We start from the raw sequence: 13096 nt of genomic DNA, 5'->3' as shown, positions 1-13096 counted from the left end.
AGTAAAAACAAAACAAGAACTCTCACGTGACCCCCCCCCCCCAAGCCTAAGCTGCATTCTAATCCTGATGGGAATCTTTCACAAGCAAACACAGCGCCTAAGTTAAGGATATCATACCGGACTTTGAGAAGCTCCCCAGGGGAAATGGGAGAAGCAGGGTGTGCCTTCCACGTGCAGCAGCAGGACCAGGACTCATTCCTGGTCCCAACATCCCAACAAAGCAATAATCCACTCATCCCAACAAAGCAATACTCAGGTCCTTGCGGTTATTTTCCTTAAGGTTCTCCTTGAAATCTGACCTCGGATCACGGAAGAGAAAGCCGTTTTCTGGAACATTCCCTCCCAGGGCTGCAGGCTCTGAACCACAGGATGTTTTATTCCCCTTCCCACTCCCCTCCCCCCACCTTATTAAAATGTGATTTGAAGGACTTAAAGTCCCATGATGCAATCCAGACACAAACCTGAGGGAAGTACCAAAATGACAAACAAATAAGGTAAGTTTCTTTGGGGAAAGAGGGGGTGGAGGAGGACTACTGTACAGCACTGAGCCCCCAGAGGATGCCGGCACGTATAAGCTACAAGGAGAGAGTCAACTGCCAAGCTGAAACTGCAGTAGGAACAAAGGCATTCTATACTAGTCTGTATGTCTGCAGTGAGCATCAAAGGTGCTTCGCCATTTTGATGTCGTTCTCTAAAATAATAGTTCAAGAATACAGTATTCCCGATAAATGCAGAAATGTAAAACTCTTCGCTTTAAATTTCGGAGTCAAATACTTCCCAGCTGCTTAGCAGAGAAAATAAAAAACTCTGTATCGATACCAAATATTTTTTCATATATTTTTAAGGTGCATACTAATATACTCACCATCAAAACAGCACTGTAGTAGTACAAAGCACCGGATTCATCTGGGTTCAAGTCCTGCTCCAATGTAAACTGGCTCTATGAGCACAATGGTGCGGACTTCTTGGAACCTAAGTGTATCAGAAAAACAGGGTCTTACCACCACCCTCAGATGTCTGATGTAAAAATAAAATGAGATATATAAAGTACCTGGTGTAGGAGCCCTTGACTAGGAAATCTATGATGAGACACAGTTATAGTTCATTTGACAAAATTTACAAAATTAAAGACAAGACCAACAGGATTCCATTAAATATAACTTACAAGACTTCTTTCACTAGATGATTAGAAATGAAAATAAAAATGTTAATACAGACACACCAAAACTTGAAGCCAGAATATGCAACTCAGGGCTCTCTTTGCTAGAATGAGTTTCTATACATTTGTGATCGGAGTGTGGGATGCGAGTGTGTGTATAGACCCCTACACACCCACGCAGCGGCTGCACCAGATTACCAAGGATAGAGCTACGGACATGAACAAGCCAGCCCTGTTTTTACATAGCTGCCGAGAAGTAGAATTCAAGTCCTTATCCAACATGTTCTCACTCTCTGAGGCATGTCCTCAGCCTATGAGTTTATATGTTAAACTTAAATCCATTGTCCCACTCAGCTTTATTTCTTATTTCAGGATATGTCCTGGGTTTTTTTGTTTGTTTGTGGTTTTTTTTTTTTTTTTTTTTTTTTTTTTGGTTTTTTTGGATTTGGTTTTTTTGAGACAGGGTTTCTCTATGTAGCCCTGGCTGTCCTGGAACTCACTCTGTAGACCAGGCTGGCCTCGAACTCAGAAATCCGCCTGCCTTTGCCTCCCAGAGTGCTGGGATTACAGGTGTGCGCCATCACCGCCCGGCTAGGATATGTCCTGTTTTGTGAGATAATACATGCATTCGTGTGTTCGATAAACATTTATCCAGATCCTTTATTGAACCTGTCACCATAACTGCAATCAACATGGTGACCATCTGACAGATGCTAATAACAAACACCACCAAAGAAGACTGAAGTAGACAAATAACTGTATGACCGCAAACCACGCCAGTGCTTTGAAGCCTGAGGAAAAATAACAGGGACTTGCTTTAGACTTCACTTGAATGAAATTATTTTTCTGTAAGAATAGCATAAATCTGAAGAATGGTAAGCGCTTAGCCAAGGAAGAAGGGTTCTGTACACAGAGAAGTTCTTACAAAGGCTCCATGTGAAGAGATTATGACACATTCCAAGAGGCACAATGGCCGAAGGGCAGAGACCGTGTGGCTTAGAATAATGTTGGAGTGTGGCCCCATCATCCCGGCAGCGTTGAGAAAATTAGATTTCACTCTAAACATAGTGGGGAACCACTGAACCGTTTTGATGAGGGAGTCGTGGCATGATCTCATTCCTAGTTTTAAAAAGTTCTCTGAGGACAAAGGAATACAGAAGAAGAGCTGAGAGAAAGGATGAGAGGACGGGAGGGGCGGGGACGGAGAGGGCTAAGCGGTGAGCATCTAAGGGAGAGGGAGACCAGTCTGGAGGGTGAAGAGACGGTCATCTGCTGTGGACAATCTGAAGAACCCCATACCCCACACCTGGGATGAAAATGAAAACATACTTTCATGACACTTCTAAGATAGCAAAATTCCAGAATTCTCATCCAAGTATATCCAAGTGCTCTTCAGATTTCCAACTCCCCCCCAGCACTGCTGACTATAGCACACTTCTCTCTTTGGCTGGTGACCAGCTCTCCTGAGCGGGTGTTCCATGATTCTGGCAACCCTGACACCCTGGAGTCTCCGACACAATCCAGGTTTCACCTTTAATGACCTCTCTAGGCCTCTATGCTGGGGGACCTCTGACACCCGCCTGATCTCAGTGGCTTCCCTCAGTCACTGAGGATGACTCCACAAGCCCTTTCTTGTATCCTGGACTCTGAAGCCAGAAGCGTGTGGCCGACGCTGCCAGTTTCTGCTGTTTGCTGGGGCTGAAACGTGGCCTTCTTCAGTTACGCTTGCATTCAGTGTTCTGATGGTGGTTTCCTTCATTACTTACATTTTCTTTTACACCTTCTTACAACTTGGAAGCTTAGCTGAGTGGGTCTTGAGAGCAGAGGTTACCATTGGCTTTATTCCATTTAGTATCAGGTGTTTCTTTAAACATGTTATCTCTTTGAACTGTGGGCTTAACGCCTTTACCCTTCCTGGTGCTCCTTTTCTCCTTAAACTGTACATTTTTGATTTTTCCTTGTCTGCCTCTTGATCCTTTCAATTGTAGATCCTCGTAAGGGTAATCACTGATAACCACACAACACAGCCAATACTAGGCTGCCCTGGAATCTTCTCCTCCAGTTCTATTAATCAAGAACTCTTTAATTTAGCCACAGGCAGATTTTGGGGGGTTGGGGGGGCAGAAACCAGCCAGTCCTTCCCAAAATATCATATCATCTCTGGGCTACTCACTAAGATTCTTCCCCTGCTCCAAAACCTCTTCAGCTAGGCCGTCATAACCTACATTGCTCGCAGTACCACTGTCTCTGATGCTCCTGCTGGGACGGTCCAGGAAGCCCCATTTAAAATGCTCAGCTACTTTGCAAGTCCAGAGTCTTCCACGTTCCTACAACAAACGGCAGGATCAGACTTGTCACAGAAATACCCTGTTCCCTGGCACTAACTCTGCCTTGGTCATCGTTCCGTGGCTGTGAAGAGACACCACAACCAAGGCAACTCTTAGAAAAGAAAGCATTCAATGGGGGCCGGGGCGGGGAGGGGTGTGCTGACAATTTCAGAGGTTAGTCCATGATCATCATGGCGAGGAACATGGCCGCATGCAGGCAGACATGGTGTTGGAGAAGTCGCTGAAAGCTACATTCTAACCCACAGGCTGAGAGATAGAGACACTCTGGGCTTGGCGTGCGTGTCTTTGACTGTTTAAAGTCCTGCAAGTGACACCAGCTGATAAGTCAGAGGACTCCCTAAGAAAAGCAAATGCCTATGGCTGAGAGTCCAGCTGTCAGAGCTCAGGAATGCAGGACAGAATAGCTGCACGAAGTGGCAAGGACTCTGACCACGGTGACACTGGAGGGTGCAGAGGGCTGCTCTGGCGGAGACAGTCATGTTTACTATACTGTCATCTGTATCAGACAGAAGAAAGGCACCCAGAGATGACCCTTCTTAATTCCCAGAGCCTACAAGTATCTGCCTTGACATGGGAAAAAAAAAAAAAAAGGAAACTTGCAGTCAGAAAAAAGACCTTGGGACAAGAGCTTACCCGGGTGGAACTAATTTAATCACAAGAGTCCTTAATAGAGGGTTGAGGACCAGAGGGGGACTTTTCCTTCTCAAAAGAGAAGAGGAAGGTGGACTGACAGGAGGACCTGAGTGAGTAGGCACTGGGGGAAGAGGGAGGGAGGATACTGGGATGTAAAGTAAATAAATAAATTTAAAAGAGAGAGTGGGGAGGGAAGGATGGGGCGGGGTGGGGGCATTGAGGAAGCAACAAGAGGTCATGACGGAGATGCTGGCAGAAGGGGCGATCTGAGATGCTAGACTAGGGCTGTGAGGATGAAAGGAACCAAGGGATGCAGGGCTTCCCGGACACTGGAAAAGGTAGAGTGGACTCCTTCCCGTGGAGAGTAGCACAGCCTTGCCAATACCGTCTGTCATAAGCATCATTGCAACTCTTGACTTTTTATCCTCCAACTATAAGACAATAAATCTGTGCTGCTTTAAATCCTTCTAACACTCGGAAAACTGAGACTTCAAGGCCTGGGCTACATAACAAGATTGTGCCTCAAAAATTGGGGAAAAAAAATAACATATGGCAATATTAAATCAGTACCTAATACATATTATTAAAGGTTAAACGGTACTGTGAAATAATGACACAAGTCCATGGTCTATAACCTATAACAACCACAGCTTCAATGGTAGACAAAGACGTTTCAGCAAAGTAAACTTTTAGGCTGATAGGTGATGGTGATCGAGCAGTTGTCTGCGATGCACAGGGTTTTGCATTCAGTCTCTGGCACTGCAAGAAAGTGGGAGCAAGATTTCCACGGTTTACTTACTAAAGCATCACATACCACTTATAAGATAGAGAGACTGTCTCTTTGCTGAAGAAATTGAAATTTTCTCTTGCAGCGTTGAGCAGATATTGAGTTTGAACAACTCAATTTCAATTTAGAATTTTCAGTTAAGTTTTGGAATACAAAAAATATTTTGATGTGTGTGTGTGTGTGTGTGTGTATTTTGAGGAAGGTACACACGTGTGAGTTTAGGTACCCAAGGAGGCAGAGGAGGGTGCCTGATCTCTCAGAGCTAGAGTTAACTACAGATGTTTTTTTAACTACTCTGCAACAGGGATACTGGATACTAAAGTTGGGGTCCTCTGCCGAAGCAGTGCATGATCTTAACCACTGAGCCATCTCTCCATCTTCTACCCCCCAAAAAACTTTGAAAAGATATTTAAAATTACTTCAATTAAAAGACTGCAAGAAAAATATACAGTACAGGAAAAATGAAAGAAAATATATTTAATCATCCCTGAACAGAAAACTTCTCAAATAGCTTATGGACTATTCACACTGGATACTAAAATATGAGGGTGGGTAAATAGTGAAAACTTTTCTCTGGGCATGGTTGTACATGCCTGTAATCCCAGCACTCAGAAGGCTAAGGCAGGCGGTTGCCACAAGTTTGAGACCATCCTGGTTTACAAAGCAACAGTTCAACAGTTACCTTTTCAGTTGCCGCGATGAACAAGGCAGCTTACAGAAGCACGAGCTTACTGGGACTTAAAGTTTCAGAGAGTGAGTCTGTAACCACTCATGGCAGCAGGCAGGCAAGCACAGCGCTGGAGCAGCAGCTGAAAACTTTACATCTTCATTTGAGAGTCAGAGCTCTGTAAGAGTTGACATTTGATCTACCGGCATGAGGCAGAGAGAGCGAACTGGGAATAGCTTGGACTTCTGAAACCTCTAGGCTGGTCCCCCAGAGACACACGTTTAACAAGGCCACACCTCCTAATCCTTCCCAAACAGGTCTACCAACTGGGGACCACGGGTTCAAACATAAGAGCCTGAGGGTGGGGCCTTTCTCATTCAAACCACCACACAACACTGGTCAAAAGAAAGGAAGAAGGGGGGGGAGAGAGTAGGAGAGAGAAAGGGAGGGAGGCAGAGGGGGAGAGAGGGAGGATGAGAGGTGGGGAAGTAGGGAGGGAGAAGGAAGGAAGAAAGGAAGGAAGGAGGGAAGGAGGGAGGGAGGGAGGGAGGGAGGGAGGGAAGGAAGGAAGGAAGGAAGGAGGGAGGGAGGGAGGGAGGGAGGGAGGGAGGGAGGGAGGGAGGGAAGGAAGGAAGGAAAGGAAGGAAAGGAAGGAAGGAAAAGTTTGAACAGAGCCAAACATTTCTTTTAAGAACCAACTTTAATTTTTCCAGGAATATAAATCAGTCCTAGGCTAGAGTAGAGTGCTTGCCTGATATACATAGAGTACCATCCCAAGACAGACAGACAGACACACACACTAACTCCACCATAACTAATATAATAATACCTTCTTATAACCAATTTATAATTGCATGACAGTAAGCAGACATCTGTCCGATAATACGTCAGCAATACCTAGCCCAGGACTGACTAATGATGAAATACACCAAACTCTCAAGATGCTTTCAGCAAAAAAGATCACATTACGTTTCATGTCTGTGCTATACTTTATTACAGTCAGGTTCTGTGAAGGTTTATGATTCATATATGAAATACTTAGTAGCTTTCTGTTAACCAAAACATTTGGTGTGTCACAGTGTAATTCAATGAGAACTCGCTAGGTTCTTAGAGGAAGAAGAATTACCCAAGAAATGTAATTTTAACCACTGCCTTGTAAAAATTATTTCTGAGGCAGTTCTAATAATGAGGCTCTAATTAAATGTAAACTCAACTTGAGACGAATTAGATTAGCTTCCCATTCCCTCAATACATCATTATTAGGTATGAAAAGGTATACCTAATCCAAATATCAACTACTGAAAGACAGTAAAATATGTTATACACATTAATTTTAATTCTTTACTTTTCTCAACAGTACGTTGAAAAACATGATTGAGATAAGGAACTCTGCCAACATCTCCAATGTCAAAGCAGCAGACAGTTAGTAAGCAGTGTCCGTTGGCTATAGTGAGTTTTTAAAACTGATGAGTCAGATACAGCAACACGTCAGAACCTACACCAGAGTATTCTTACTAGTTTCCTCCTGAAGGGAATTAAAGGTGTGGGGAAAGTCCAATTTTTAATCATTCTGTGTAAGCGCAAGAGAAGTGAGCCCGCAGCAGTTCAGAACTACTTATCTAAGGGTAGTCATTAAAGACCTCACACGGGCTAAGCAAAATCCAAACTCTGACCTAGACTGGACCCGCAGAAAAACACATTCCTTCGTTTTAAATAAAGACTACAGAGCACTCTAATTGTTCGACTCAGCCACTAGGTTTAAAGGAGATAGGATAGAATGGGGAGTGGGGGTGGGAGGGGGCGTACGTATGGGGGTGCAAGCTCTCTAAATGGTTCCTCCGCCTCCCAGGGCATTCTGCAAGCTTCCCCCCAAATTCAGTTCTCCAAACTGGGTGGGAGAGCGTTGCGAAAGGGCTCCACTAATGTTTCCTAATTCCGTTAAGTCTGGGAGATCTGAGCCCTGCAGAGGAGAAATAGGGAAGAGCCTGCAGCGCCTATCACGGGGCAAAATAGCAGCGTGACCGTGAGTAGTAGTCAGTCTGGGCCAATGATACTATCTCTTCTTTCCGAGGATGATGAAGAATCAAGTGACCCTCTCTGGCTAGGCGCTGGGCAGGAGGATGCCCCGGCCACCACGCACTACTAAACTTGGCGTCTCATTGCTGGACCGGACGCGGCTCTACCTCGCGCCCCTCGCGCCCCTCCCGCTGACGAGCTCACACTTGCAGCCCCTCTTACCCAACAGAGCGGGCAGGTGTAGGAAGGCGAGCCGAACGTCACCGTGACAGCCCCAAGAACCAATCAGAGCACGGAGCTCCCTCAGTCAGCCAATTGCAGAGCCCCAGGGAATCCTGCCGCTCTGTAGCCCACCTGAACTCCACCCGGACTCTAGAGAGGAGGGGAGTCCGTGCTGACCAGGTGCAGCAAAGATGCCGCAGGAAACGCGACGGAAAGTTCGGGAGGAAAAGAGAAATCCAACAGGGAAGTCACTCACCAGCCCGGGCGCGAGGTCACTTTTCCCTGCGGGGCGACTCGGGCTCAATCTGTGCGTGCCAGCAAGCTTGCATCTAACCGCTGCCACCGCCGCAGTTCGCAGCCGAGCTCTGCCGCCTATTTCGAAGGAGCCAATCAGAGCCAGGGGCGTGGTCTGGGCGCCCCGCCCCCAGAGGCTTGCTTTCTTCCTCCGGCTGTATTCAGGAGGACCTCTCCCGATCCAGTCTGCTCGATCAGTGGCAGCGACAACCCCTCCTATTTGTCCTGAGTGTGTGAAGCCCGCCTCTCAAGGCTGCTTCAGAGCGCCCTGGTCTGTCGCTCTTCCCAGGAATTTGAGCTCCTTCCAACCCTAAAATCTACTCACGTCCGGAGGGGCATTGAGGTTTCCAGAAATACAAACCAACCCAGCAGGGACCAGTCCAAAGCAGACATCCTTCAGACAGAACCCACCCCCACCCCCTTACTGTGAAAGAGAGAAACCCTAAGCCAAAAGAGGATGTTGGCTCTTCCTTCAGGAAACATGGGGGGGAAAAGGGGATTTGGATGTCAAAGCAACAATGTAACCATGTGATTGTTACACTGTACTGATAGATGTGAGTTAACTTCAAAAGTGGCTTTTTGATGTGGGCTGATCTTTACTGGCGAAAAGACTAGAATTTCTGTCTTCTGGCCCAAGCTCTTAGATTCCTGCGGCTTCTGTTCCTTTTAAGTTGTGACACCTCAGAGGTGCATGCTTCTCCATCTCTAAAGTGTGGACATTGAACTGAAACCTGGTCTCTCACAAAAACAATACAGCTTTCATAGCTTTCATAGGGAACAAAACAACCTCAGTCCTCAAAGGACTGAGAGGAATGGAATTGGACGTCTGTGAAAGAGGGTGATGGTCAGGTTTGGAAGTGGCTAGATCTTGAAGGAACAGCAAGAATCTGCCAGAGGAAGTGAAAGATTGGTTCCTAGGCAGGAGGAACAACAACTGTAGGACCCAGGGAGGCAAGTTCTGGGAAGTAATCATTTTAAATAACCAAAGCTTGGATCTGGAAAGACAGAGCAGTTGCAGTCTGAATGTGCACAAGAAGGTAGACCTGGTAAATACTGAGGACTGTAGGTGCTACCCTGGGAGCCCTTGAGATGATTAGAAAATTACAAAGATAGAATAAGTAAATTCATTTGTGGGTTTTTTAAGTGAGGGGGTTCAAAAAATCTTGAAGGAGATAACAGAATAGTTTGTCATAAGAAAACAAAACAAAACAAAAAACACAACCTAAAATGACAACTCCCTAAAGTAGCTCAGAAGCTGGGTGTGAAGGAAGTGTCTGGAAGAACTGAGAGGGTGATTTATGTGGCCTTGGTTATTATGTGGTGGCACTGGTCTTAGGAATATAGGAAAAACAAGCCGTGGTAGAGGACCAGTGTGCATTTTCACTGGGTGTATTCAGTTTAAAGTGCTGCGAGACAAGCGTGGCGGTAGAGATGTTCCGATAACAGCTGAGTTGGTCCGAGCTACTTCATCCATCTAAGTGGAAGATAAGGATTAGAGATGCTCTATAGCAGGCACTGTCCTAAGCACCAGGGATCCTGCTCTCCTGGGATTCTAAGTGGAGAAGGCCATCATTAAAAATTGACAAACTTGATAAATGGACTTGATGATATCAGACCGTAGTTGTTCCTGATTTTTTGTTTCCTGATTGCGGTCTATCTTAGAACTCTTTGCTGACCATTGTAGCAGCAGAAATTCACAGTCTGTTAAAATCATCCTGTCTTTCCCAATATTTCTTATTTAAAACCGTGAGGCTATTTATAGGCCTCGTCATTTAGCCAGATTTTGATGCTTTAAATTAGATATCAAAATATGTGCACTTCTCTACAAAACTTTAAGAGTAGCTGTATATAAAAGACACTAGTACCAAAACATTTTTAATTACTAATAAGTAAATTATGCTATACAAATCTTGATGAGTCACTGCTTAGCAATGGTTCTTTCCCTTTTTTCTTACGTGTATGCCTTGTGCCTAAATATTTGAACACCATTTATTCAAAACTGAGACTGGGCTCAGTGGAAATGTAAACAGTTTCCCTCCCCACACAGCTCTTAACTTTTTTTTTTTAAGTCACTTACAAAAACCTTGCCTCAGCTACTTTAAGACCTGCTTTCTTCTCAGTCCCCTGTCTCTTTGGTGAGATAGGACATAGGACAGTGTGGTTGTGAATGTTCCAGGAGCTAGAAATCTGTCCAAAGCAGTCCTCTCAGCCTATATTCCTCAGTGGGTAAATGTGGATTTAGATGATGAGCCTCCTCTAGATCCTTCGATTTAACCTGATTCTCTCTCACTTCCCTTGTTTCATTCACAACTCCATGCTTAGATTAGTTCCTAATTATGACTCCATCCCCTAAACACACCGACCAGCTCACCTACCTTGATCTTAACACTGCAATTAGTAATTGAAGGTTCCATCAAATAAGCTATCATCTACTTTCATGTGTAGGCTTTCTAATTGGTGGTTAGGTTAATAGCCATGTTTCAGAGGTTGTCTCTTTAATTGAAATTGGCACAGTTGTAACGTGGCGGGTGCACAGGACCCACCAGTTCCCTTCCATCAGATGACAGTGTATTCATTCTGACTTCCCAGTTTCAAAAGTATGTCCCACTTCAGGAAGCACCATGTTTGGAAGCCTAAGTTTTTAAATTATATTACATCAGGAAGTTATTTTTCTGGCTAAAAAGCTTTTTCAAATACAAAGGATCCTCCAAAAATACAGTCATCCTTAAAATAGGATATACGATCTCTCTACAGACCTTCAAGGATGCTTTGGTTCCTTAAAATACACTGTGGTTGGTTTTCATTTCCCTTTGAGTTGGTTTTCAGTCCTTTTGTTTTTCTTTCAACATTTTGGAACTGGTTTTAATGCTCTGACATTATTGAGTGTCAGCTATGGATTATGCATTGTGTGGAGTACTAAGTGAAGTGGTCTGGGTGATAGACATCTTGACTTGTTCACAATGAAATTACACCATCGGCAGTTGACTCATGGTCAACTGAGATCCAAATACACTAAAAACAATACTGACCTTTGTGCTACTGTAAGAATGCTACCTATTTATGTTATATAATTTATTCAACAGTATGATTTTATAAAATAGTTGTGGCTAATATCTATGTACTGAGTTAAGTATTGTACTCCAATTCATCTCCACTGGGCCCTCAAAATATAACTTTATTTGGAAGTAGGCTTTTGCCCCAAGTCTGATTTGAGTTTATTATAACACACACACACACACTCACACACAGTGGGTAGGGAAGGAACAGAGGGTAGCACTATGCATTCACAAACCAAAAAAATGCCAAGCGCTGCTATAAATCCAGGAGATTCAAGAGATGTTCGTGGAGTCTTTGGAGGGAGCTTGGCTCTGCTGGAACTCTGATTTTAGATTTTTGGCCCTCAGAACTGTGAAAGAATGAATGTCTATTTAAACTGGCAAACTTCTAGCAATGCTGGAACTCTAAGAGACAATACCATCTATATCTGAACAGAGATTAAAAAAAAAAATCTAATCACACAGCAAGAACATCAGCATGCGGGCGGTGGTGACACACACCTGTAATCCCAGCACTCTGGAAGGCAGAGGCTGGTGGATTTCTGAGTTCAAGGCCAGCCTGGTCTACACAGTGAGCTCCAGGACAGCCAGGGCTATACAGAGAAACCCTGTCTCGAAAAAGCTAAATCCAAAATAACCAAATCAAAACAAAACAAAAAGAAAAAAAAGAACATCTTCATGAAGATGCACCCCGCCCCCAGTCCCCTGCTTCATTTACAAATGTCACAGGTGTTAACAGGTAATTATGGAAACCGCACTTGCTCACATTGGTTTACCATCCAAGGATCAGCTAGCTTCCATCACATTTACTTACATGTAACAGAAAAAAAAAATTTTAAAAAATCTTCAAACTCATGTCAGAGAAACTCAAAAGAGGAAATGTTGAATCTTGGGATAAATTCTCTAACTTCATGCAAAGTATAATCTGAGATTTCAAATAACTTCAACAATTTGGTGGTTTGAATGAAATTTTTACTTAGTCCTCAGATGGTGAACTATTTTGAAGGATTAGGAGGTGTGGCCTTGCTAGAGTAAGTGTGTCCTTGTAGGAGAAGGTGTGTTGGGTGCATTGTTGGGGTGGGCTTTGAGGCCAGTTTCTTTCTTTCTCTCTCTCTCTCTCTCTCTCTCTCTCTCTCTCTACTCTAAGAGTTGCCTTAATGATGTTAATCTCTTCATGTCAATCTCTTTATATCAATATAACAACAATCAAGACAACCAGAATCTGGTCCCTGTTGACTAGATTCCCTCTGGCTACAAGATGTGTTCCACAAATTGTACATTTCTGTAGGCTCAACAGAAACTCAAATATAAAAAAATAATAATAATAATAAGTGAATATCTGTACAGTGATGTGTCGGCTTAAATTTTTCAAAACCTACGTTCAATAAGGATTTTTAAATGTTTTAACTTCCCTTCTAGCCCACCACCCACCTGAGGTAGTAGAAAAGAAAGGTTATTAAGATACAGGGAAAGTGGACCTGTTTAGAAATGGTTCTTTCGGGATGAGTCCAATCTTCGCTTGTCAGGATATCAGCAGTTCAGTGCAGTAGCAAACACCAAATATGAATTGGCAGCTGCCGTGCAGTCCTCTTGGCAGTCACTTCACACAAACCAGCAAGGCCAGTTCAATCCAGAAGGAGCTGCGAGGCTTAGCTTGCCAACTGGCTAGGGTCTGCAGAAGTGGCAAGAAGCGGCAGGAATCTCACAAGAAGTTCTTTGGCAAGTATCTCTCTAAGGTGTCACCACAAGTAGAGCTCAGTAATGCAATGTAAGACAAATCATGTCCTTAACGAAGAATAGCAAGGTAGAGCAAAGCAAACGGATGCTCTCTCCCACTGTCTGTGGGGTCATATTTATAATTCCTTCATCATGTGTCCTTTCATGCATCTGTTATCGTAAAGCATCCTTCACCTG

The 13096-nt window shown here is 44.1% G+C and overlaps 1 protein-coding gene across 3 annotated transcripts in view; it reads right to left on the bottom strand.

The window, feature by feature from the left end:
* The window catches only part of Gas2l3 (growth arrest specific 2 like 3), a 35134-nt gene extending 26941 nt beyond the window's left edge, over positions 1-8193 (bottom strand). For 2 of the 3 annotated variants that reach the window (XM_052165358.1, XM_052165360.1), the window contains exons 1-2: positions 8089-8193; positions 866-972 (exon numbers count right to left, since the gene is read on the bottom strand). The gene's annotated coding sequence lies outside the window, so the exon portion shown is untranslated. The remainder of the gene's footprint in view (positions 1-865; positions 973-8088) is intronic. The other variant, XM_052165359.1, reaches the window with a different exon arrangement.
* Positions 8194-13096: the final 4903 nt, after the last annotated feature.

The sequence above is a fragment of the Apodemus sylvaticus genome, chromosome 20, assembly GCF_947179515.1.
Source record: "Apodemus sylvaticus chromosome 20, mApoSyl1.1, whole genome shotgun sequence".
Classification (NCBI taxonomy): domain Eukaryota; kingdom Metazoa; phylum Chordata; class Mammalia; order Rodentia; family Muridae; genus Apodemus; species Apodemus sylvaticus.
The sequence above is the reverse complement of the archived record's forward strand: the minus strand, read 5'-3'. Positions and strand labels throughout refer to the sequence as shown.